At 30.8% G+C, this 27,224-nt stretch overlaps 2 protein-coding genes across 4 annotated transcripts in view; one reads left to right on the plus strand and one right to left on the minus strand.

Annotated features, from left to right (window-relative positions):
- Positions 1-23,320, minus strand: part of LOC113392789 (CD82 antigen-like) — an 86,121-nt gene extending 62,801 nt beyond the window's left edge. For 2 of the 3 annotated variants that reach the window (XM_026629381.2, XM_026629380.2), the window contains exon 1: positions 22,985-23,320. The gene's annotated coding sequence lies outside the window, so the exon portion shown is untranslated. The remainder of the gene's footprint in view (positions 1-22,984) is intronic. The other variant, XM_064220927.1, reaches the window with a different exon arrangement.
- The window catches only part of LOC113392787 (uncharacterized), a 150,125-nt gene that overhangs the window by 103,023 nt on the left and 19,878 nt on the right, over positions 1-27,224 (plus strand). The window lies entirely within an intron of this gene.

A 27,224-nucleotide genomic window follows, 5' to 3' on the forward strand; every position in this document is an offset into this window, starting at 1 on the left:
TATTAACGACTGAGAACATTTCCTTCGCTTTCTTTTTATTTATAAGCTTATTTGTCACCGCTGCAATTGTTACAATGAAACATGCCACAAACAAAGATTAAAATGTAAATTAACATATTATTTTTGCTAACGAATATGTAACTCCTGACCAAATTGAGACCACGGTGCCTAACCTTAAAGACTATTCGCGCATAAAATATTATTGAATCACTAACATGTGCGACGGCAATCCTTCATGAACTAAGAGAGACCACTGTCTATATGTGTGTTGGGACACATGGATATTTAATACTAACAAAGAAATTTCTAACTTTAGACTGTTTTAAAAATTGCTCGAAAGAAATCGACCTCCTGTGTTCAAAATCCAATTTGAAAACAGGGGACCTCGAACTTGTAACCCTTAAATCTAGCCACTATACCAATGAAACAGTACGTATTTTACATATTACACAAAATGCTTGGAAAGAAATGTTTTATTCTTATAATGAATAAATTACGTCAAATATAATGCAATTTTAAAACAAAATTAAACCTCTTTTATATGAAGATTATTAAATGAACTCGCCGCTTTTATATTATCCTGTAGCATTGTCTCCAAGCCTTTGACTAGGTAAGCTCGAGCTCTTCAATCATCCCGGAGTGGACGCCGTCTATGGATATACATAAAATGTATAAATGTATGTATTGCTCACAGACTAAATTAAATATCTCCTGGCCAAACGCGTAAACTACGTAGGTATCTAATGTCTATATTTTATATCTACCATTTTCTTCTGTTACTAATATCTTAGAAAGTATTTATAACCTTTTTAATAAGAATTAATTGATTACATTTTTTATAGTGCACAAGTGTGTGTCCAAGCACAGGAACTCTCATAATCCGTTGAGACGGCATATCCACACGACCCCATAGACCGCATAGGCTTAGAACCAACGGTTTTACCTACTTAAAAACATAATCCGCTTTTTGATTAACATAAGAAGTAATAATGTATTTATTTTTTTCTACGTGTTGAATTTTTAACGTTATTGTGATTTTATCGTCTTCCATAATAACCGAAATTTGTTTACTCCTTCCGCAAATTAAGTTTATAACATGTTGATAAGGCAACTGTTAGTTTAACAAAGTGATTGAGGCTTCCGGAAAACGCCTCGTGACACGACAAATTTCACGTTAAAGTACAAAAATAAACAAAGAATGTTGCGTGTCCGGTCTCATTTTGTGGTTATATTTGACAGTGAGATAGATTTTATAGAATGGAGCCGTATCACTGGAACGTGTGACCTCAATGACCTATCTTTTATATAGTTACATCTGACATTTATGTACTTTATACTATGACTCATTTCAACGAAAGAAATACTTTTGTACTAATGGAAAAAACCTCCTTTAAGCGGTTATACTATTGAGTACACATCAGTTTCCTTTATATGTAGAAGAATGATATCAATCGTTCCTTTTAAAAATAAATTGTATTCGCTGGGCTGTCGAAATACGACCAAAATCATTTTTGAATAATTTACAGAAAAATACATATTTTTTGCAAGTTTCGATATAAATGTTTACTACCTACTCTTATTTCAATTTTTTTTCTTGTTAACAGCAAAGCTTGACAATAGCTACCAAGTAAGAAAAAGGAAACCAATCGACAAACAAAGGAGAAAATGGTACTGAACTGTTTTGTATTTGCCTGTTTATATATAGATATTCTGTGAAAAAAGTACTGAAACCAAATAGAAAATGATGCAAATGTGGTCCCATAAAAAGTATAATGCGAAGAAAATGCTAAGAAACTCCGCTTGAATCATATTTGAATCATTTATGAGGGCGTGAGTGATGAGACATGCATTATTTAACAGTGTCAAATCAAATATTACAAAGCAGAGTACTTTGAACGTCGCGGTCTCCGTATTCCTTTACACAACGATATAGCCTAGCTTCGTGTTTTTTAAAAACAATACCCGACATTTAATCTGGTATCGATCTGAAGTAACTGCAAGCGGACTCTGATTTTCTGATCTAGGTTTTTAAATATTAAAACCCCATTTTGTTCTGAATTCAAACTTAATTAATTAAAATTAAATTAGATCAATATTAAATTCGAATACCTTATACGTATTTAATATTGTAAATGCAAACTATATTTGTTGGTTTATCCTTATACCACACAGCAACTGACCCGACCAGATTATTGGTAAGGATATATTTTATGGCAAATTAGTTTTTAAGCTAAGATTTAATAATTATATGCTTAACAGTGACACAGAATTTTTTATATTGCTTCCGAGTAAATGGACGGGCATGATATGGGGCTATTATATATTAATAGTTGTTGGTTTATTAAAGTCGTTATTGAAAATGACTTATAATATTTAAATCACCTTTCAATCGCAGCAGTGCATTTTGAAACTTACTGACGCTTTAATGATACCTTCACCCTACATATATTATTGATTTGGATGTCTTTCATTGTAAATGCAAATTGTCGTCGTTGTGAAAGAAAATGCTTCTGAAAAACAGATGGTATACTTTTTTTTCATAGATACTCTGTTTTCTTCATTTGATTGACGTCATTTATTCTTTTGTTTTTAGTCATTATCACGTCAAATCAATATTTCGAACTAAAAAAGTAGTTGCAGTGATAATGTCTTCGCTGTATTCAGTTTAACATTGAATGATAGAAAAGATAAAAGATATAAATATATAAATAGAATACATAAGAACAAGAAGAACACTAAATATGAATATATTTTTTTATATTATATTTTTTATATATATTTTTTTTTTTTATATATAATATTTCTTGGCATTTTACACAAGTTTATAGAAAGCCTAACTTTTTTTATATAGTGAATATTTCAGCTTTAAATTAAGGACGTGACACTAATGTAAGAATCCGATACGACCCCTTTCGATGTAAGCAGTAAGCGCGCCCCACGTCTCCAGTAGTTCGAGTGACGTAAACCGATCTAAGACATAAATCACACTACTTGTTATCTAAAACTTTTTGTTTGCAATATGAACACTTTCGAACTTCAAACCGTAACTTGCAATCCTTATATACATTTTATAAAACTCATTCAAACAAACCAAAAATATAAAAAAAAAGGTATATATTTCTAAATGCTGTAAAAATACAAAAGAATGTTTTGTTAGGTATAAAAAACTATTGTCGTTCATGTCTTTGATGAATTTCGGGCGCGGACTTTCGTAGGCTCATCGACACTCCCCTAACCCACTTCTTCGCTGACACTGGGTCAATGCCGATTACACGCCAGCCTCATTTTTATACGGAACCTCTGAATAGACGTTGCCTGAATCAATTGAGATAATGAGATGTCAATAGATTATAGCTAGAAGGCCTTCTTAGGACACTACTTTGAGTCGATAATGTTTTTTCTCGTATCCATAGTAATAGAGTTGGCGTAACTATTCCACGTAACATATTCAACTTCGAATTGTTTTGAAAGAGTTGAGATTTATTATTTAAATCTGCACATACCATTATTTCCCGATAAGATTATCACGTATGTTAAAGCCAAATCTTAAGTTGTTTTCAATTTTTGATTAAATTAAAACAAAGATCTGTATTAATTTTAAATTATTTTCAAAACATTCAATAAATTGCGTAAAAATGAATTAATATAAACATTCAATAGAAATATCATTTATTTATTATGCAATATTTTATTAGCTATAAAATATATAAGTTCCCTGCTAATGATCATTCCGGTATATGATTTTCTCATGTTTCTTATCGATAACGATTAAAGTTCAGGATTAAAAACAATCAATTTTGCTGCGCTTTTAAGTTATAGCGCTTCAAAAATAAAAAAACGCATAATAAATTACTTGCATATGTCGATCTCTGAGGCTGAAATCAAAATCACCCTAGAAACAAAGAAAATCGAGTAGAAAGACAATTAGGGCTCTGATTTTTCTAGTAAACTATTTTGTAAGTTGTTTTTTAATAAAAACAAAATTCCTAATGTGTAGACTTGAATTGTTCGATTATTGACAACGAAAGACTAGAAAAATGGAATGCTATATATTTTTCTCATGTCTGCTTCTTATAGTGGCATAGTCGGTGCATTCTTTCTTAAAATCTTTAAAAGTATCAACTATTGTCAGTACTAATAATGTCTGCCACGCGATTAAATCATATACAAATTTTGCACGCCAGCTCCTTAGCTATAAATCAGGATGTCTTTTAAAATATTTATAATATTTACTTAATAGTGCTTACACGACGGTCTGGACTAACATTAAAACATAAGTAATTAACAATTAATTGCATTCATGCTCTCTGTAACCATTCGTTATCGGATAAGAAATAATCGTTTTCCATTCGTACCGGTAAAACACGAGATATAATAACACTCATAACAATTAATGTTCAAATATTTATTAGATATACAGTTTTTATAAAGAAAAAAATAATGAAATTAAAACAAAGCATTTAGGTTTGTGATTTAATGGAAACGATAGAGTTGAAAAGGTAATAAAGAAAAAGAACTGGCGTGGTTATAAAATAATACTGATCAATTTTACTATCTTCAAACATAATTGAAAATATTCGAAGCAAATACTCAGCTAATAAATGCAGGGAAGCTAACATCCGCGACCAAAATACTATAAGGCAGCGAAATGAAAATTTGCGTTTTATAACGCCGCGTGTAATATTCGCCTTACGAAATTAAATATGTACATTCATGCATTAGTAGCGAGTAGCTCCGTGCCAAATATAATTCAATCTAAACATTCCCGTCCCATACCAATAATAAAACACATTCACGTTGTCATGGTATGCGTGAAATATTTGAATCAGTTTGTCGTGGACATTTTTATCGATAAAAAGGTCAAAATATGACAACTTTTGTAATTATCACTCACTGTCTGATGGTCTATTTGTACCGCTGTCTAGACACACAACAAAGACCGATTAATATTGGTACTGTATGGGAATAATTTTGCCCGGGGAACTTAATATAATAAAATCAATCAGTTCATTATAATCCAAAAAATAATGACATATGCTATCTCTTTCCAGGCTTTAATCCAGTATCGATTAGTATAATAATACAATGTGCTTTAACTCAAAATCTATAGAGAAATGTTCACTTTTCAAAAATCAAAAAGCATTTTTTTTATGAAAATCGGGCCCCAGTCTTCTTAGGGTATATTTCGCTGTTCCTCATAGTATCAAATATAGTCACCCTACAAAATTCAATCAAAAACCAGTATAAGTAACAGTCAAACAAAGAACACTTCCGTGTTTAAATTCCACAAAGACGTTTTCGCGTGCACAGGGCCTGTTTAACTAAGTGATGTGTTCGACCTTAGGTTTTACCAACGTCATATGGCAAAAATAAATATAGAAAATCTATGCCGAACGAACAATATGCATTTTTATATTCATATATTTGTAGCTTGTAGCTGACTTACTTATAAGAAATATAAATAAATATATTAATATAATAACTATGAAAATGTCACTAAAAAAATTTTTTAAAAATTGTGATCATCATTTATTTTATTAAAAATATATGTAATAATCCAATATAACGAGAAGTAAATATTAATTTACGGTTTTATTGTCATCACCTGTTTCTTTCTGACCGCTTATTAAAATTAAATACTTAAACTGTGTACCAACACTTACTAAAAAAAACTGAAACACTATTGTGAAATGAATTGAGCCAGTTGTTAAAATATTTGAATATTGACTGATGTCTGCTGATTTAAACCCAAGCAAGCAACATTGAATTTTCATGTGTTTGATTTGTATTTATAATTAATTACGTAGGCGATGATGTAAGAAATAATCGTCAAAAAATCTGCATGTGTCAGATGAAATTTACCACATGAACATCGTCCAACGCATTGGAGCAACGCGGTGTCAAACATACGCGCAATCAAAAGAAAAGAAGGCTTTAGCCCAGCGATGGAACATTCACAGAATGTTACCTGACTTTACTACAATATAAAAATGTCATACAAAAAGTCCCTGAGCTCCGTTCAATGTTTTTTTTAGGTTTAAGTTCTGGAAACGTCAGCAAAAATACGTTCAACTAAAAATATAAAGTTAATCGTAGTTTCCTTATTTATTTTAGCATCAAGCTCTTATTTTTTAAACTGGCCAGTTGAAAACTATTTCAATGTGTTCGGTTTTCGAAAAAAATCCATAAGTTTGGAAATATACGTAATATGTGGGAGTGTGTGTAAGAGTTTATGTGTATTGTTCGTGAATTTTTCTTTTACCTCGTATAATATTTCATTAGTTTTACTGGACAAATAACTGCTATACTGTTATTATCGTTACTGTTTATTATAGGCAAATATTTGAAACGAGAACCAGAAAGAAGAATTGTTGATTAAAAAAATACCATTGAATTCCTCAGTGGTGCAGCGTGATAGGTTAAGTCGGTGAACGGTGAAAAACTAAAGGTCAAGCTATAGCGCACATTGTAGTGAGTTTTGTTTTTCTCGAAGAAAAAGGTGCATTTCAAATAAAAACTTTTTAATATCCCTTGACATAATGCACTATACAGACTAACTATACCATACAGGGTAATGATAAGAAAACTTTGAGTTACAATTCGTTATTATTACTTTATGGTATGGCCTTGTGCAAGCCCGTCGCGGTAGGTAACCCCCGCTCATCAGATCTTCTACCATCACACGACAATACTTAGTATTGTTGTGTTCAGGTTTGAAGGGTACATAAGCCAGTATAACTTCAGGCAAGGGACATAACAACTGAGCTCCCAAGGTTAGTACCGCATTTTTGAGATCTAAGGAAAGGTTTGTATTTCTTACAACGCAATGTCTATGGGCAGTAGTGACCACTTACCATCTGGTGGTCCATTTTCGCGGCCGCCTAAATAGTATTATAATAAAAATGCTTGTGAAAAAGTAGCTTACACATTTTTCTCAGTAGTTTCTAAACCCGGAATCGGTTGTAGCTTTAAATTAATTTCCCAAAATGTCTGAAGTCACTGTAACTGTAAGTGTTCATATTTATGTTAATAAAACAGTTACTTTATTTTGTTGTTGATAGATGGCGTTGGTAGTTATTTTAATCATGCTATAATTTTCTAAAATTATTATATTAAGTTTGTCGTCATTCAAAATCAAAAAAATATTTCATTGAGAGTTGTAATTATTGTAATAGATTAAAGTATACTTTTGATTCTGGTTCCACAGCGACCGTAGTTTGCATTATGTAATAAGAATAACCCATTACAAGTTATTATAATATTGGATATCAAGCACGCTCGAATCCTACAATTTCGCTTCCCCATAATTGACAGATAGCTTATCAGTATTGCCGTCGATAAAATTAATATAATCATTTATAAAATTGTATTCAAATACTCGTAATTTTACTAGTTTCATAATTATAATTGTGCCTTGAATATAAAATTATATTATATTACTTATTTATTTCAAATTAATAAAACTTCGACCACCGTCGTGTTGTTGTGGAAAAGACGAACCTTTAGGAATAGCAATTGTATGACATATTTGTAAAAAAATATATATTATTTTAACAAAACTGTCATTCATAAATAACAGATATGTATCTCTTGATATATATATATGGGCTACCTTATGTAAATATTGATGGTAAACGATAAAGTAAAGACTTATAATCAGCTTTATATCATAACAAACGCATATATAGGTACCCGTAGGTTGAGAACCTAAAATGTGACTAGTGAAAATTTACGCACTAAAAAGTATGAAACTAGAAAATATTCTCATCTGAAATTGTTATGTACAAAATAATCATTATTTAAAGTTTATTCAATTAAAATTATAAACTTAATATTTATATTTGAATGTATTTTATATAATATTCATAGTGATGTTCAAAGTATATCCGATGAGTGGAGATATCCAGTTATGAAACTCATCTCTACGTCGCCTTGATTTCCCTGATTTCTAATGAACCATTTATCACATAAACACAAAAATGCAAAGCAAATATAAAGATACGTTTCCATAAAGATTTTTCTATCAAGGCTTCAATGATAATTGTTGTATGAAGACGCAAAGCGGTGGCGGTTAGACACAGCTTGCGATCAACGAGGCGGCTTGGCGAGTCGCCAAGCCACATCTCAGTCGCTCTAGTGATGCGGCACTTTGCTTGCTGATGGTAACACACTACAATAAATACCCTGTACACCCACGCTATGATATTTATCCGAAAACAAAGTTCAAGACGAGAAATAAATTATTTATTTCTTTGTGATTTTCGCTAAACCTACTATATAAATTCTATCTAGTTATTTTTATTGAATTTTATACCTTTGACATTCGAATACATTATTTCTTTAAATATCTAACCTAAAATAAATGTAATTTGCCTTTATATTCTTTACAAACTCAAAAGCAGGGTGCCTGAGCCTTAGTCTAGCTCTTGAACTTCATTAAAAATTGCTATAATAGTGAATCGTACTTAGTTTGCCTAAAATCGAGGTAATATTTCTTGCATATCTTGATGAGGATTAAAATTAAACTCAATAGCTTGTATTTTTACTGTTTCAGTCTAAATATAAACTATTTTGTATTCTCTTAATAAACTTTCTGATACGATAAACACTAAGCCTACATTAAAGTTAATTTCAAAAGAAATATATTAACTGCGTCTTTTCTTATTCAAATCGCTTTATAAGATTCACACTTTACTTCCTTTTCTGAAGAAGATGTTACTTTTAACTCATCTTCGCAGTATCACGAACAATGGCCATCTCCATAAACTTTTAACAATGAACTCTTGGCTTTGGACGCTTGATAAACTATAAACATTGTACACAGTATCATAATTAACAACGAGGGCTTTTTAAAGGAGGTTATATAACGCCGACTTTTTGAGAGATTTATTGCTCATAAATATTCGAAAATAGAATGATTTACTGAACAATAGAGCACTGAACACTGAATTTCGAATTTATGATACTGATGATATCCCCAGACCCATGTCTACCACAGCAAATAACAACAGAGAATAACCAACTCCGAAGGACATATTATAGTGCGTAAGTACAAGTGCACACTCTATTCACTCGGTCTCTTAATCCGATGGGACGACAAATTAGACACGACCGGAAAATGTTCTGTAACAGGACCAAAGGACCATTACGTGATCCAATCAATACCAATATATTAACCTCGGGCTATTGAGAATATCTCGACAAAGAAAACTAAAAACTTGTTAATCACTCGATCTGAGATTTGAACCCAGGACATTTCGATCTACGGCAGTATAAGCTACAACTAACTAACTAGACAAACGTGTTAGTGTATAAAGAAAAAAAGTATGTGAGTTCAATTCACATACGGTTATTTTTGATCAACATTAATCATGGGAACCACATATAAGTAACTTAAGTAAAAAAATGTTTTTTGCTGTAGGGTCGCTCCGAAGGTTGCGAAACTTTCTACCAATTCTCACTAAAATTTCGCTTGCACAGAGCCTCATATTACCAATTCTCGATTATGCTGACACTTGCTATGTTGACTTAAAAGAGGAGCAATTAAACAAGCTTGAGCGTCTTCAAAATCTTTGCATTCGTTTCATATTTGGTGTTCGTAAATATGATCACATATCCGACTTTCGCAAAAAGCTCAAGTGGCTCCCAATTCGCTATCGCAGGAATATTCATATTCTCCATCTTCTTTATTCAATTCTTTTTCATCCTTCAACTCCGCTCTATATAAAGGAGAATTTTAAATTTTACATACTACTCATAATCGAATGCTTCGTTCTGAAGATAATTTACTTTTAAAAATTCCTCCTCATTCGACTTCATTCTATACAAATTCTGTCTGCTATTCGTCTGTGGAACTCTCTTCCCGTTGAAGTAAGACGTGCACAATCACTTGCTTCATTTAAAACTATGTTGAAACAATACTTGCACTTTAATGTTGTATTTAGTTCGAGAGAATTTTAGTTTAATTTTATATATAATTGATATCTAATGAGATACATACATATATGTACGCTTGTTAGCTACCAGGTACTGTACATTATTTTATTTTAAATATGTTATTATTTCACTGTAATGTAGTCATATATTATTTTTATATCTGCCTTGTACACCCCTACCTCTTTCTATATCTGTTTCTTTCCTCTACCCTAAGGTTGCCTGGAAGAAATCTCTGTTTAGCGATAAGGCCGCCACTTGTGCATCTTTCTTAAATGTGATTCAACTTTATGTTTACTGGTGTACAATAAAGAGTATTTTGATTTGATTTGATTTACGTTAAAAGTGAAATTTATTAATTAAAAAAAATGCTATTTTATTTTATAAAAAATATTCACATTAAAGTCTTAACGATATACAAATAAAAAATGAAAATAGTTACCGCACAAACCAATACCGCGTTAAAGGGTGGTATGGATACTAGCAGCATTTCTCGGTGAATCGCAATTCCGATCCTCTGCGCAAAAAATGAACCACCCTCATGTCACGAGTGGGGACAGTAATAAGGCGCGATGTTATAATTAAATTAAATTGTTATTCTTTTGTTTGTCTCTTTGTCGTGACACATTTTCGTTTTATCGAGTTTCAATTCACAACGAAACTAAAGAAGGTTCACTTAAAAAAAGTGCAGTCAATTTATACCAACAGTGTGGCCAAGAATAAAATATGTACGAAGTTATGTAAAAACAATCGTTATGGCTTAAGACCAAACTGCCCTGGAACTAAATTCGGGGTAAATCATTAACTTACGTAATTAAAATAAAAGATGGTAATGTCTTAAAGAAGCCAATTGAATTTTTAAAAAAGAAAGAATTAATAAAAAAATGTTAATTATCTAACTAAATAAAATTACATAAATTACGTGACAACTCAGTTGTTCTTGCCCGTATTTGAACCTGCAATCTTCGGTTAAGACATTGTTTGTCTTTAGGTAAAAATTAAAATGTCATTTGCATTTTGAAACGTATAGCAAAGTGAGCTTATTTTAATTTTGGAATACATTACTTTTATACTACAATAAAATTATCTGACGCTAATTAATGTTTATTTACAATAAACGTGTTTAAATAATGGTTTACTTTTAATCTTACTCAGACAATGCAAAAACAACAGGAAAAATATTTACAAAATAAGTAATTATCGAATAGTAATATTATTGAATAATAATTAATAACATTATTTGTTTATTTAGATATATAAAGAAATATAATTTAAATTCGCAATGAACAGAGCGAAAAATACAAAAAATCCTCGAAAAATTATACGGGCTCTCTGGATATACAAATATAAATAATGCAGAAAAAATACTTTGAATTGTAACGATACTATTATATTACATACTAACACTTTCTCTGAAACGCACTGCATCATCTGATACAAGTTATGTATACTGGTTTAATCGTTTTTTTTTTGTTTGGCGTTACAAAAAAAATGTACCCTCATCTATTAGTACAGGTTTAAATAAGCTCCTTAGAAATGTTCCTTCCTTACAAATAAAACTATACAATAAGTTATCGTAACAATACTAATCGAAAACACAATTTATCCCTTTCCCAAACAGAATTGCTCGAGTTTAAGATTAAGTATGGCTTACTGGTTCAGCCATTCGTTCCAGAGTGGCACGGTCCCTAGAAAGCTCAGTCATGAAGAAAATGTATCCATCGATAATTAAAATCGAATACCTCGTGGGTTTTATTTTTTTATAAATGGTAGCCGGACGAACATTTTGCCATCTGATGGCTAGTGGTCGCTTTCGCCTATAAGTAAACTCGTTACACCAAATCAACCGTAAATCATGGAATCTTATGTTATACATCTATTAGTATGTAATTGTAATTTTCTATCTGTAACGATGAATATAAAATATGGCTCTTAGGGTAAATGACAAGTGAATATCTACTTGGTGATCTGGTTAGGTACCAACTCATTACTTATTCTACCGCTAAATAGAACCGGTTCGAAAGGTTAGTGAGCCAGTGTAAATACATGCACAATGGACATAACTTCCTAGTTCACGATATTGGTAGCACATTGGCGATGTAAGGGTTGGTTAAATACAATCTCTGGGCGAGTGCGACCACTTAAAATTATATATCAATCTATCATATACAATCAATATACAGGCATATATTAAGATGTTTCTGACGACAAATATTGCACAAAGCCCAACTATCAGTAAGTTTAAATGCTACATGTAGGTTAAATTAAGTTTCAGTACCAATAAGTCTAACTATATGCAGACAATAAACTTAATACGGCCGTGTATGAACAATCGACAATTGTCAACGACAACTAAATACAAATACTGAGATTCAAGTTCAGTGAACTCGTTAGCTATCTTTGAATATTTTTATGTTATTGTTACTGCAAAATATCTAGCTAAACGATGTTATATAACATAAAAAATAAAAGGTAAAAATAAATCTGAATTGGAATGATACAATATATATTTTTATAATTGAAATAAGAAGGTTTTATGTTATACTAGCGAGCCGCCCCGGCTTCGCACGGGAGCAATGCTGATACTAAATATACTACAGAATGTCTGACAACGTTCACAGCTTTTTTGTCATTAGACAATACAAATCGCTATGTCCCTGCGTTTTAAATATGTAATACCTTCGAAAATAATTATTTAAATTTCATGCTGCAAAGGGCCATATTGATCTATATTAAATGCACAATGTATTTGAAGCACTTAATTGGATAAGGAATAATGCTGTATTGCTTAAAATCGCTTCGTACGTAAGCCATTATTTCTCGTAAAAAGTTAAGGATCAAAAATGGTTATTGTAGGTTATCCCTAAGAGATAGTCATATACTATCGTGAACTTTTTTGAAGACCTTTTTAAGGTGTACAATACTGTAGTATATTATTTTGATCTATGTCGTAAGGTTCAGCCAGCGTTTGCAATGTAAGCGCAAAAAAGTGTGTTTATTTACGACATAACTTTAGAAACCTCTAAAATTATCAATGTTTCTCTACTATATTGTGCATTTATTATACATATAAACCTTCCTCTTGAATCAATCTATCTGTTAAAAAAAAACGCATCACAATCCCTTGTGTAATTTTAAAGATCTAAGCATACCTAGGGATAGACAGCGGTAAGCGACTTCGTTTTATACTATGTAATGATTTATATTTAAGGTAAAATCTATCATCGATTCGCAATATAGATTGTACGGAATAGAACCGAAATACTACATTATTACATTATTACGTCATTTGAGTCACTACGGACTATCAATGGTACAATATTTATATGTTTCACTGGCTGCCTCGCTTTGTTTTATTGTGTTTGAGAAACACGAAGTCGAGCCATACTAACGCGGCGCTCTTCACGGGCAATTCCTTGTGCTTCTTCAGTCATTTCATTCGCAATGTTTCGTATCCTTCTTGCATTACGGCTTTGTCGCGAAAGATTCGATCGTCTTGGTCACGGCATGGTTAATAATGATTCAAAGAGAATACAAATTACTCGTGATTATATATTTCTTACAAAATTTATATTACGTTTATCATTTTTATAATTGTCAATTTTTTTACCATGGTTAAGTAACCATAGACAAAATTACGTTTAGCTGTCATTTGTGTTTTGTTATTCCATGTCAGATGCGTTTTTGTTATACTACGTTTTATAGTGAATTTCACGGAAACGCGGTCGAACGGAATTAAAAATATCCTATGTCCGTCTTCTGGTTCTAAGCTACCTCTCCACCAATTTTCAGCCAAATTGGTTCATCCGTTCTTGAGTTATAAATAGTGTAACTAACACCACTTTCTTTTATATAATAATATAGATATAGATATAAATAGGAAAAGACACAACAGTTCAAAACATTTTTTCCTGTTTGTCAACTCATTTTCTTTTTTTACTGTTATAAATATAAAGATTTTTAAATAAGATTCGGAAAAAAATCGGTTCGTGTTCATTCAAATATCGAATATTCAGTTCATTTTTTTTTTAATTGTCAACGACAATTATTATCTTTATTTTTAAACAATAATCACTGAACTGAATATAAACATATTGTTGTGAGGATCGGGACAAAGGTTGCATTAATTTTACAGACTCATTTCAACATCTAATTTAATATTCTAACAAAACAATGGAGCGATTTTTTTTAATTTTCAACCATATTTGAATCAGTAGATAAAATAATTGCTAAGCATTCCGAACAATCAGTAATAAAGCTAAAGTTCACATTGAGGTTAAATTGTCTTTAGTCTGATCTACGCCTTGGCCCAGGTCGTGCTATTGATTTTACATCTCTGTAAATAGTTATTGGTGTGAAGTACTCGATTTGAAATTGTTCAAGTGGAAATTTATTTGTTCTCACCCTGTTTCATTAATTGTTTTATTTTGCTTTTACTTTTTTTTAGCTTTGTGTTCTTATTTTAAATAATAGCTTGATTTAAAATAAGAACACAACGTACTTACTAATGAACTGAATTGAATAGTGAAATACGGTTTTTATCTTTCATCTACAATATAGTATTTAAAAAAAAACAAAACATTATGTAGCTATATAGCTATCATACTTTTTTTATAGAAGGATGGATGTGTATACAGGCAATGATCTAAGCTTGTAAGGCTTTCTCCGACGTAAAGAAAATACTTTTTTTTACAGTAAATAATAAAGTTTACTGATGGGAACGGTAAAAGAAGATTTGTTATATATATCAACGATATAACCGAACAATATGTTCAAAGTTCTATAAAGTTTCAATGATCGTTTCGCTAACCGTATCCAAAACTATCAAACGTTTCTTGCTAGAACAGCGCCCGTAAAACTTTTTGTCATCTCATTGATATCGTTTTATGTCAGAGAAAGATGGTTCTAATATTGATTCTGGATATTGTTTGTGTTTACTTATTATATAAAGATTTATTCACATGAAGCACGTTTAAATTATTTCAAAAATCATGATTGTTATTGGCAAAAAAAATTCTCCTATAATTCATAGTAACTGCCCCTCTGCTAGGCTAAGGCCTCCTCTCGTTTGAGGAGAAAATTTAGAACATATTCGAATAGGTTGACTTCGGTTTCAACCTTCACATGCAAGTTTCCTCGTTGATTCCTTCGTCAATTATAAAATCATATGAAGTTTTACTTGTTAGGATTTTAACCAAAAATTCGGTCAGGATTCACGTGTTCAGTCTTGTTTTATGTGTATTTAAACCAACATTCAATATGTGTTATATAAACTTACATAATTCAATTCAATAGAGACGAATATTGACGCAAAACAATTGGTGAGTCATGTACGAGGAAGGACATATTATATATGCAACTTGGAGACTACAACAGGGTTTCCACTTTCACTACATTATATTACTTGTTAAATGAGAACAAAAATAACCAATTTAACTTTAGATTATTAATAAAACTAATTAAAACTTACATCTTTAAAAAAAATCGGTTTTCAAAATGTTATAATCTCAAATATTGTTTTCATGACATAAAAATATTTTACTTGGACTAACCTCTCATCAGGCTATATCAAATAACAGCACCCGTATAATATTTAACAGAACATCCGAGAGTACAAAATATGATAAATTGATATTATTACTTTTTAATTTGAAATATAGATTAAATAAAAACAAAGGTATAATTTTAGTTAAAAATAAAGTCAAACCACCGATCAGTTATTGATAACAAATAACGAGGAAATATGCATCATTTTCAAACAATCTTTAACCCTGGCTGTAAGTTTAACGCGTCAGCAAAGCGCCCTACTGCTTACTTATTCATCCATCCATGATTCCAAGGCGGAGAATTGCGCCCCCCAGGGAGCCGTCAGCTGCGCAGCACATAACATGTACGTACATGTTTTTATTGAATTTCGTATACAGCTACTTCTATTTAGCATTGATATTGTATATCGTGACATTTCGCTCTATTGAACCGTGGATAACTTTAATGGCGTTGATGAGCTGACCTTTAGCTATTAATACATTCCTCTCAACACACAATTGCAAGTCGAGCTAAAACTTTTATACTATATTTCATCCAATTAATCGTTCAACGTTATTTCTATACTTCAGATCGCTTTTCGTTGTTACCATCGATAATAAAACCATCGCAGGTATCCATCTATAAAAAAAGTATGTATTTTTTAAACTTGAAAAATTGTACGTTAAAATAGCTGAGATGGCGCAAAGGATTGGTTTTAACCTAACCGTGGCTGAATTTTAACGAAAGATCATTGGTTGAAATCCGTGAAACCACCAATGAATTTTACTGTATTTAATTTGTGTTTATAATTAATCTCTTGCTTAACGGCGAAGAAAACATGATCATTTGGAAATCACTATTGGACTTAGTGGATGAAATTTTTAAAACATTTATACTGTGTTCCACCGACCACCACCACCACCGACTCATACTTGAGCAGCGTGGTAGTATAAAGTGAAAGAAGGTCATTGTTACCACTTTCCTTTTTATTATTTATGAACTAAAATCTTCAAATTACATTATATCCTTATTATTCGTCGATGTGTTTTTTGTTACAACGTAGAATAAGTATACAATTGTATTCAAATTTATTTGAAACTTACACAAATTAAATACGACATTTCATCATTATCATTAATAATATAATAAATGTGAAAGTAACTAGGTACGTTGTTCTTTCACGACCAAAACAACAAAATAGAATTTAATGAAAATTGAAGGAAGTTTTTACTTCAAGGAAGGACATAGGCCACTTATTTTGCCTAACACCTGACGACCAACCTCTAAAACAAGATTGCAGGCGACAACTAGTATAATCATATGATTTAGAAACGTTTTGCAAACGAGAACTAATAACAAAGGTTTAATAGAGTTGGAACAAATTAAAAAATAAATACGAGACTGCATCAAGTAAAGAAGATGTTTATAATATTGGTAGTCTTACTTGTAATATTGTTATAATCTTGGAGCTCGAGACTTCTTTCGGAATGTTTTTAACGAAGTAGGACATAATACTTGCAATATAATCAAATTCCAAAGAGATTGCCTATTAACAAATTTAAAACTTTTATTATAAAAACATTCTTAGATATATATTACAATAAAATATTATATAGGTGATAACTAAAAAAATTGTTTATGATAGAATCCGTTTATTTCCATAAACGATATATGAATATTCTTTGTAATTTCATTTTCGAAAAGGAAATTTTGTTTATTCTCATTGGTAGAAAATACTTTCGTTTATACGACAAATCAAAAGTATTTTCTTAAACGTTTAAAATGGAAAATATCTAAACCAATATAACTTTGGCTGAATATACTCGTACGCTTCAAATACAAAAAGTAACAATTTTCAATACCTCGGTAATTAAGATGAACCCAAGGCAAAACGAATCATAAAAATCCTTTCATAAAAATTATAACCGAAACATACATAAAAATATTACGTATACTGACAAATTGAAATCAATTAAACATTACTTTTTACTAGAATCCTATTGAAAATAAAACCTCAAAATGTTATTCTCGTTAGATTCGCTTCAGTGAATATTATTAAGGAACAGATCGACGGGAACTCGAGCGATACGTTGGTATATAAATATGCTTATTAGCCTTTGATATTGTATTTACCAAAGCCTGACTCGTTTAAGGGAAGTACTACTTCACAGAACATCTCCGTGCATACTCTATCACAAGTGTAGGTATATAACAAACCGCAATTTATTTTTGACATTTTATTTTTTATTCTTGAGTATAATTATATCAGTGAAAAAATATTGGAAGTCCAAGCCCAGATAACTCATCTCGTGCTCGCGGTGAAGAAGAAGATCGTGAGGTATTCTGCACGTGTGTATCCACCAAACCGCATTGGAGCAACGCGGTGGGATAAGCTCCAAATTTTACTTTCACTATTTATATAATAAATAATTAGTTGAATTATATGATTGAAAATGAAAAATAACAGTTTAGTTTCGTATCAGTAGTTTTACATTTATAACCCATCAATTAAAATGACTTAAAATCAAAATATACTTAATTCAAGTAGGCTCCACCGAAGAGACGGAGAGGGTTCCGCCAAATTTTTTTGTGAGTACTCAGGTGCACTCGGCGCCGGTAATTCCTACATAATGTGTAAATGCGTTTCACCAGCGAATCAAAACAAAGGAAGGATTAATTTGCGGTGTCGCAAACGTGAAGTTACAATCTCATCCTTAACTCTACTATACTATTATGATTACTGCGAAACAAAAATAAGTCGCAAATATAGATGAGACAATGATGTCTCCTATGAAAAAAATCTCTTGAGTAACTTTAGATCCGTATCAGTAACTTTAATGACAATTTATATACATCATATTTTATTTATTATTGCACTAAGGAATACATTTTTTATAAATTATGTATAGACGTACAAACATTAAACGAGAAAAAAGTGCACATGGTATTATTATAACTTATCTTGGAAAAATCCGAAGAGAGTTGGACATTATTAACAAAAGTTGAAAAGATTTTATGATAAAGACCGACGTGCAGTAAAAACAAAAATAAAAACCGGCCAGTAGCTTTAACAAATATATTCGAGTTTCAAACTATCTTATTTTTAATAAAACGCCGAAAACCAGCTTTTCAAGATAAAGTAATGAACTGACATAACATGATTTTAATTATTGCCATAATTGAAAATCAATCTGATTGTTTGAGCGTAAGATAATGCAGTTACAGAGACCGAAAATTTTCTACAATTATTTTGTTCTTTGAACATAGAATCATTCATTTATATTATTTATTAAATAACATAAATTTATGTTTTTAAAAATATAGCAATTGTTGTCAACATTTATACAACATTTTTTTTAACCTCACCCCTTAGTATGAGAGCATCGGAACTCAGAATTGAATTTAATACCAGTTGTAACCAACCGACAGAGCTGAAATTTTGCACAGTATAGTATATTTAATTTATATTGGTTTTATTACGGGGATTAAATCAAAACAATCCATGAATTTTTTAACTTGACATTTTTTTAAGGTATGAACATTTCATATTACCTGTATAAACCATAACAATATTAAAAATATAATATATCTGAATAATGTAGGTATAAATATTAAATCTTCCATTTATAAGGCCAGTGCATTTCCAGGCAATAAAACTTTAACAATTTATCATTCTTCAACATCACGCGATTAATGTGTTCGCCATTACTTACCTATTAATAGTCCAACGTCAGGTATAAAAGCTGCAATTTAATAATGCCTCGATTTAACTTCAGCCCCAACATCATTATTTACACCACAACATTCATTTATATTGAATTTAACAAAAAAAAGATTATCTTCGCCCCGTCACGTTTATTTAGGCTGTGCAATTTGATTACACCACATGTCAACGTATTAACATTTTCCTCGCGACTTAATTGTATTTTGCCTTCATTTGACCTATCACCTTTTAACAATAAAACATTTATTTTTTAATGCATTTCATTTTCCTATATCTACAGACATTTTGACCCGAGCCTGTTTTGATTTATATTTAGCTCCATTGCTTTCGAAATTAAGGATTTATACACGACTAATTCATGCATTATCTATTCCTTCATCTAAATTCGACATATATAAAAGTCTATTATTAATTATATCCTCCTGAATGATTTCGGCTACGGTATTTCTTCGCGAAAAGATATTATAGTACTCAAGTGCGTAATCACCGCTATTATATTGAAGATACATTTATTCCGATACGACGGAGGATATCAGATACAGAATCTATGGCTCAGCTTTTGCTTACAAATGCATGGCAACGTAAACCTAACATCATAAAACATGTCTGATTATGACAGTTCATTGACAGAAACCATCAACTTTAAAAAAAAAACTATGGTTCAGTTACTCAGTACAAAGAAATATTTAAAACACTTTTGTTAACATTAAACTAACAATACCAGTCTTCATAAAGAATCAAGACATAAAATAACCGCAAAACTCTATAAAGAAATGTGAATATGCTTTCAATCTGTCAATAGCACCAGATTGTTCAATTTAAAATGGATAAGTGTATTCCGATGATCCCACACATCGAACGTGTGGGTGTGAATTTTTAATATCTTCATGCCAACATAACTACTTTCGAGACTGTAACATTTTAATATTATTTTATGAAATATTATTGTAAAATCAATTTTTTATTGACTCGCTACTATAAATTTGTCTTTACACGAAAAGCTGATTAATTGGTAACGCTAATTTGATTTCATTAGTTAAAATTATAAAATAATTTTTACTTTATTTTTATTAATTTTCTCTTCTTTCGAAACTTTTAAAAACATGGAATATGACCACTACCGTTTAGTTCGGAGAAATGTTAAATACATTCATTTATATAGTTCGAAAACTTTTAAATATAGAATTGATATTTTGGATGCTTGTATTTCAAGCACCGCGTATATAATCTCGAGGTTTATTTCAAGTATAATAATTGAATCACATATTTCAATTCAATTCTTAGTTTAATGTCTTTTATTTGTATATGTCTTTTATAGGGCCGAGATTATTTCGTTAATGTCGCTTAGTATGAAGAAGAAGCATTATTCAGTATTTAAGTAGAGTATGAATTTTCTTAACTATTAACCATTTATTTTCCCATATATTTTCAGATGTAACATATTTTCTATAAAAATGTAACTACCAAATGTTTGTCCAAACGTTCGTTGTAGTCTTTCATTAAACCCTGACATTTACGTACCCTTCGCTATATATAGACACTTGAAATGATGGCAGAATGAGAACTGTAACAACTTGTGCCCAGGAGAGAGCCTTTTTCCGGAATTCGTTAAAGTTTTAGGAAATTAAACTCGCTTGCTGACTTGAGATTAAAACTACTGTTAGTCTCCAATTGCCTTTTACCTTTTAAAAACTTTAAGGTGCCTAAAACGGACGTATTTTTTGTATAAGGCGCAGTACTTTTTGAATGACATCTTTACATCGTAATAATAATAAGTGAGTACAATGTTTTTTATTTCATCCACTATGATATGATGAATATGATTTCATATATCTTCATATGCATTTATTCATAATATTCTTAGCTTACAGTAACCTAATGAAAATGTTTATTATTATAAACAAAAAGAGTACAAAACATTTTTCTCCATACATTAACATAACAAATTAAGAGACGCCTCGTATCCATTTTATCTTTGACACGATACAAACTTAACAAAGGCCTACACGATGTGAGATAAATCTCTTCAATATTCCATTATACAGTTTTACGTTATAGATAAGTTGCCATGCCATAATTATGAACTATAAGTTTGACATTTGGTTATTTTTTTTTAATTATTACTAAGATGCGTAAATACTATTACCTAATACCATTACCTATATTACCTAAGAGTAAAAGTCGGCGAAAAAATACCAATAAGATTATAAGTTAAATTATTTTATTAAAAATTAACTAATTTCACGTGAAAGTCACGTCTTCGTAGTTGAGTAGATCTATTCCCGTATGGATCAGGAAAAAAATACTTTTAATGTTAACAGTTTGGAACCGCTTTATCTTTTCTGTACAAAGTAAGTCATAACATTATTTTAGTATATTTTTGTAACAGTGGTCTTGTTATCATTTAAATTTAGCTGATTGCACTTGATCTCCACAAACCGATTATAAGTAGAATTAGGTCACATAACTCTACGTTCGTTTACGTCACAAATTTATAATGCTGTTCTGAAATTAAACAGAAATATTTATAAATAAAACATTTCTCCGGCGATATCATAAAATACCTGAATATCGCAATATAAAATATTAAGCAAAGAAATTGGACTCTTATTAATAAATTTCTTTATAATGCTCTGTGTTAAATTTAATTCAATATCTAAATTACATAATATTACAGTCTATAAGCTATATCAAACTTTGAATATCTTTATGGGCGATGTGGTAATCCGCAATAAATACTATCGATTTATTTCTATTTATAAAAAATCCTAACTTAACATTTTAATTTATTTAAAAAAACTTATAAAGGAATGAATGTGTTAAAATTTAAAAATATAATAATTTGGATATAAATAATCACAAAATTCGTGTCGTGGCCATTCTTTTAAAAAACGAAGATCATTATACAGAGAAGACATTGTTACATAAATTGTTCGACATGTATTTTTCCAACATTAACATTACGTACTTTTAAAGTAACAAAGTATTTTATTTTTTAATAAATCACATCGTTACTTTAAAAATAGATTTTAAAGTATTGTTGAGATTAAATCCACGACGTCTGTTATTTCTATCACAATATAATAAATAACGATAGAACCCGAACTAGTCGTTAAATTATTTCTCAAGTATAATTATTTTTATAATAAAACTATGCTTTGATCTTATTTCCGCTTCTGGGCAGGTTCTCAGGTCTGATTTAAGTTATAACAAGAATAATACAATAACCTAGCCATCCTCCTCAGATCCTACAATTTTCATATTTGAATGAACTACATGATTGAACAATTGATATTTATGATAGAAATGGTATATAAATTATTTTTAAAAATACCGAGTAATAAAAACTGGCTGTCTGTGTTCAGATTTAAGAATCTTGGTCATTAAAAACTTATTTAACATACAATGAAATTATGGTATTAAAAAAGAATGTGTATCCAGATGATATTCTATTTTTACCAAATTTTTTTTTTAATAACAACGTTTACTTTATTTTGCAATTATCTCAAATTAAAAAAAAGGACCTCATTCAGGTCCTTCAAATAACAGATAATCCTTTTCACATTTGTTGGCTTAATCCTGTTAACTTGTAGCATATGTTCATGTATATTTAAACAAAAGTTCTATGATATATACGTAAAAAAACTACGTAAAATCCTAAAATTTTAGATATATATCATTCAAATTTAGTGTTTCTTATTATCCTTCGTTCATCTTATACGGGCTCAACTGAAACATTCGTTAAAAACGCTTTCGATTCGTATAAAAAGCCGTCTTATTAAATTCTTAAGACACACGTACCTCGTACCATGACGTAGACGTGGCGCTACCACCAACCAATTTATTCGATAATCACTAATTTGCTGTCACAAATCATATCAATTTATCACACTATTTATTTCAGTCGCTAGGTCTGCCGATTTTGGTATAATACGACGGCTACGAACTTAAATAAAGTCTAAGTCAGCTGCTTCAACAGCAGCACCGCCGTGGGACAGTGCCCGTGAATATCGCTTGGGTAATATATAAAAGTTATATTGTCATGTGCACTAGATTGTTAGTTGGGTGAAACAAGTTTCGCGAGTGCAGAAAATAGCGGCGGGCGCGCGCGGTGCCTCTCGGCGGACTGGCTCTACACTCTAGGGCTTCAGTGGCGCGGGGCGGCGCGCCCACGCTCGATACCGCCGCCCCCTAGCGCCCTCCCACATTGCAAAAACCATTGAAAAACCAACTGTTTGCTGCCAAAATACTACCAAATACACTCTATTAATGATCGGAAACAACGAAGCTTTAAGAAAGTCTAAAAATACTGTACTTTTGTCGTACTACACTACGACAATGGAGGTTGCTGTTCTCGCTGTAATATATAAAACGTTAGCAATGTTAAATTACAAATACAATACATAATATCAAAATAATATTATTAAAAAATAAAACATTTGCCCTTGGAAATAAAAAGATAACGGAGGAAAACGTTGTGATATAAGACCAATTATCAAGTAATCCTGTGAACGTAAGGTGTCTTCCAGCGAAAGCGAGATGAACTGTTAACGTCAAATTTCTTGCGAAGCGTGGAGTCTATTTTAAGTCTTTTAATTTATGCATCGGGTACTAAACATAGAAAGCTTCACATCATGATGAGATTGAGCACATTTTATGTTGAATAGCTTCTTACGTTCAATTTAATGCTAGAAGTTAAACTCTTGTTTGAAACTAAACGGCTATAAAATCTAATACGACTTTTAACTTTTTATACACGTACTCTACACTAAGAGTGAAAACTGTTTATTTGTGTAATTTTTCAAAAATTTAAGGTTTGTGTTATGAGCCGACATGTTCCAATGGTCAGAATCGATAATTCCGGGTTCAATTCCGGGCAAGTACATCTGAATTTTCATGTGCTTAATTTGTGTTTATAATCTCATGCATGGGAAAACATCGTAAAAATTCATAAAAATTCATCTGTCATCCTGCATTGTCACACTGTGACGGAATAAACTCAAAATTGTCTGCAAATTCATCAAAAGGAGAAGACAAGCGTCTTCTCCAAGCTGTTACTTGTGAATAAATATTTATTACTTTTACGTAAAATACCGCTTTCAACGTTAACGTTATTTTATGATCTAAGTAAAAATGTAGTTGATGTAAATTGCTGCCAGCTACAGTTTACGAACAATATTTTCAGTGTTCCGCACAAAATAGTCAAAAAGCTTTCATTTACTTATAAACTTAAAAGAGTAAGTACATATATTAGATATACATATTTTTAAAATAAAATTCTATTTTCCACATTTAGATTTTGACGATATTATAGATTTTCGAATAAATGGCATTATGAACGTCAACGAAGCTTTTATCGGAACTTTGGAAATAATATTATAAATGGATATAAGCATTTAAGTGGAATGATGTTGTTTTATAAACAAAGACATATTAATCAAGAACTGTTAGTAGCGCACAATATAGCTGTGCTATTACCAAATCGCATGGAATACGTAAATCTAAGGTTTGTTTATATTCATAACTTCTTCGATTGTAATAGGCTATAGATTCTTACACTGTTCCTACTAAAACACTAAAGATGGTCCACACGTATCTCACGATTAGCTACGGGACCGTTTTTAACCTTTAAAAAGAAGGTAATTGATTCGGTTGTTTTTTTTTATATTTCTTACCTCAGAACTACGTCTTATAAGAATTATATTTTTTTTTGTTTGTTACTTCAAAATTTGATGTCGGTTATTTTTTTTTCTTTAATTTTTTTTTATTATTACACAACGTGTCCGCATCATGTGCTTGAGTAATGAGAATGGCCGTACCTGATATAGACCAAAGCATCGTAATAATTGTAATAATCGTTTACATTTTTTTATGATGAAATAGACAGACAGACGTACAAATAAAACTATCTAGTAGTGAGTAGACGCCTCAACAAGATTGGTGTTGTGAGAAATATAACATTATTTGAATCGTCAATGCGCCAGCAACCTTGGGAACTAAAATTATATGTCTCTAAATTACACTGGCTCACTCACCCTTCAAATATGAACACAATAATACTAAGTATTACTGTCTGGCGGTAGAATATATGTTGTGGGTGGTACTTATTACTGATATCGTGTAAAAAAATCGTATAATCGAAATAAGGATCACTAATTACGTTAGGTATCATTTACATTTATTTATATATTCCTTTTATACGACACTCAAAGCAAGCTTTAACCGTGAGATTACATCTCAAATATCAAACACTCGCTGTTAAATATAACTGCGCTCGCTTGTAGTATTTTTGTAGTAGAAACTATTTCGTTCACGTGCAAATAATAACTATTACACGAGCGATATTTGTAAACATACCTTTTAGTTCTCCAAAATCGACACTAAAGATTTCGATGATACTTCATACAGAGATATTAGGACGATCAACCATCAGTTTCAGTGCATAAAATTTCGGCGTGCGTGATTTTTTTTTAATTCTTCTCCTGCTCCTATTGCTTGGCCGATTTTAACGAAAGTTTTTCGACTGGAGTGGCCATATGGAGTCCACTGGGACTGGGACCTAGTATAGTTGATCCCGATATGTAGGTGGCACTGTTGAGGATATCCAGTTTTTGTACCTTTATTTTCCTTTATGTGTTTTTATATTTTTTGAGTTAAAAAAATTTCTTAATATTCACACCCTGCAGCAGTATATATATTGTGAGGTGTGAGTTGTGGGAGCACAACCCACACACCTCAAAATATATATACTTTTTTATTCATGACTTATATATATACTATCTCAATGGTTAATATATACTAAATTTATTATAATCGATCATAATGACGGACATTAATTAATTGAGTTTTAGTTATAGACCAAAAAAATATTAAGAAATTTTTACCACTGTGCCAACCAAATTTGGATATTCCTGTGTAAAATAGATATATGTACATAATAGATAAATATTTATTTTACCTGTTCATCGTCGGGACGGGCGGCTAGGCATACAAATGAATTAAAAAAACAATCGACATGAGCAATAAACCTTATAAAGTAATCATTAACAAAGCGAACGTTATTATTATTTTCTAATCATTTGTATTTAATTGCAATAAAACATACCACACTGCAAAACAAAGCACCTGTACAGTCACTAACAGTGCTTAAGATTAGGTAGACTTTTTGTTATTTTCTGCTAATCGTATATAGATTATCACAATATATAACTCGAAGTAACGATAAATTTAAATTTTGAAAAAGTACCATTTTAACCTAATTTAGTTCAAGCTCAATTATGTACTAAGTTTTAAAATGTTAATTAAACCTTTTTTCTATAATTGATTAAGGAACTTTTAATTGATTTCACATAAATCTAGAAAAGTATTATTTTAGCACGGTCACGGAATTGGTTAATCTCATCAGATGTTATCGAATATTTGAATGTTTTAATTATTTAATAAACCATACTGTATAATGTTTTAGTTTTATTTAATCGTAATTACTTTCCCGTAAACTGTTCTAAACTGTAAGCGAGTTCAAGTAGCTTTTACGTGTTGCTGCCTAACTAATTAGTTAGTTAAGTGGCTAGCTAATAAGTACAGATCTCGAGGTCCGAGAAAGTTGATAAGTTCAGTGAAGCAATTCTTAGTTGGTTGCGTCATTAGTCCTATATCACACTACGCAATTTAAATTCAAATGCTATCGCAGGATTGCGATCACACATGAGCACAATACCAGCTAGCTAAGACATTTTTTAATCAGATATAATATTTATGATACCGTTGACAAAACAGATTAATCACTCTATAAAGCTTGACATCACCTAGCTCATCAATCTTGCTCATTAATTTGTTATTTGATACCGTACATACGTATATGGTAATGGTTTCAAATTACAATAGGCATAGCCTACGTTCACACAAATTAACCATTAATTAGTATTGGATATCTATTATCGTGGTAATAATAGTTGCTCAAACACTATCATCGATTTGAATTAATTAGATGTAAATTTATTCATCATTATCTTCTGTTTTATTCATTTAATGTTATTTGCTA

This window comes from Vanessa tameamea, chromosome 5 (genome assembly GCF_037043105.1).
Source record: "Vanessa tameamea isolate UH-Manoa-2023 chromosome 5, ilVanTame1 primary haplotype, whole genome shotgun sequence".
NCBI lineage: Eukaryota > Metazoa > Arthropoda > Insecta > Lepidoptera > Nymphalidae > Vanessa > Vanessa tameamea.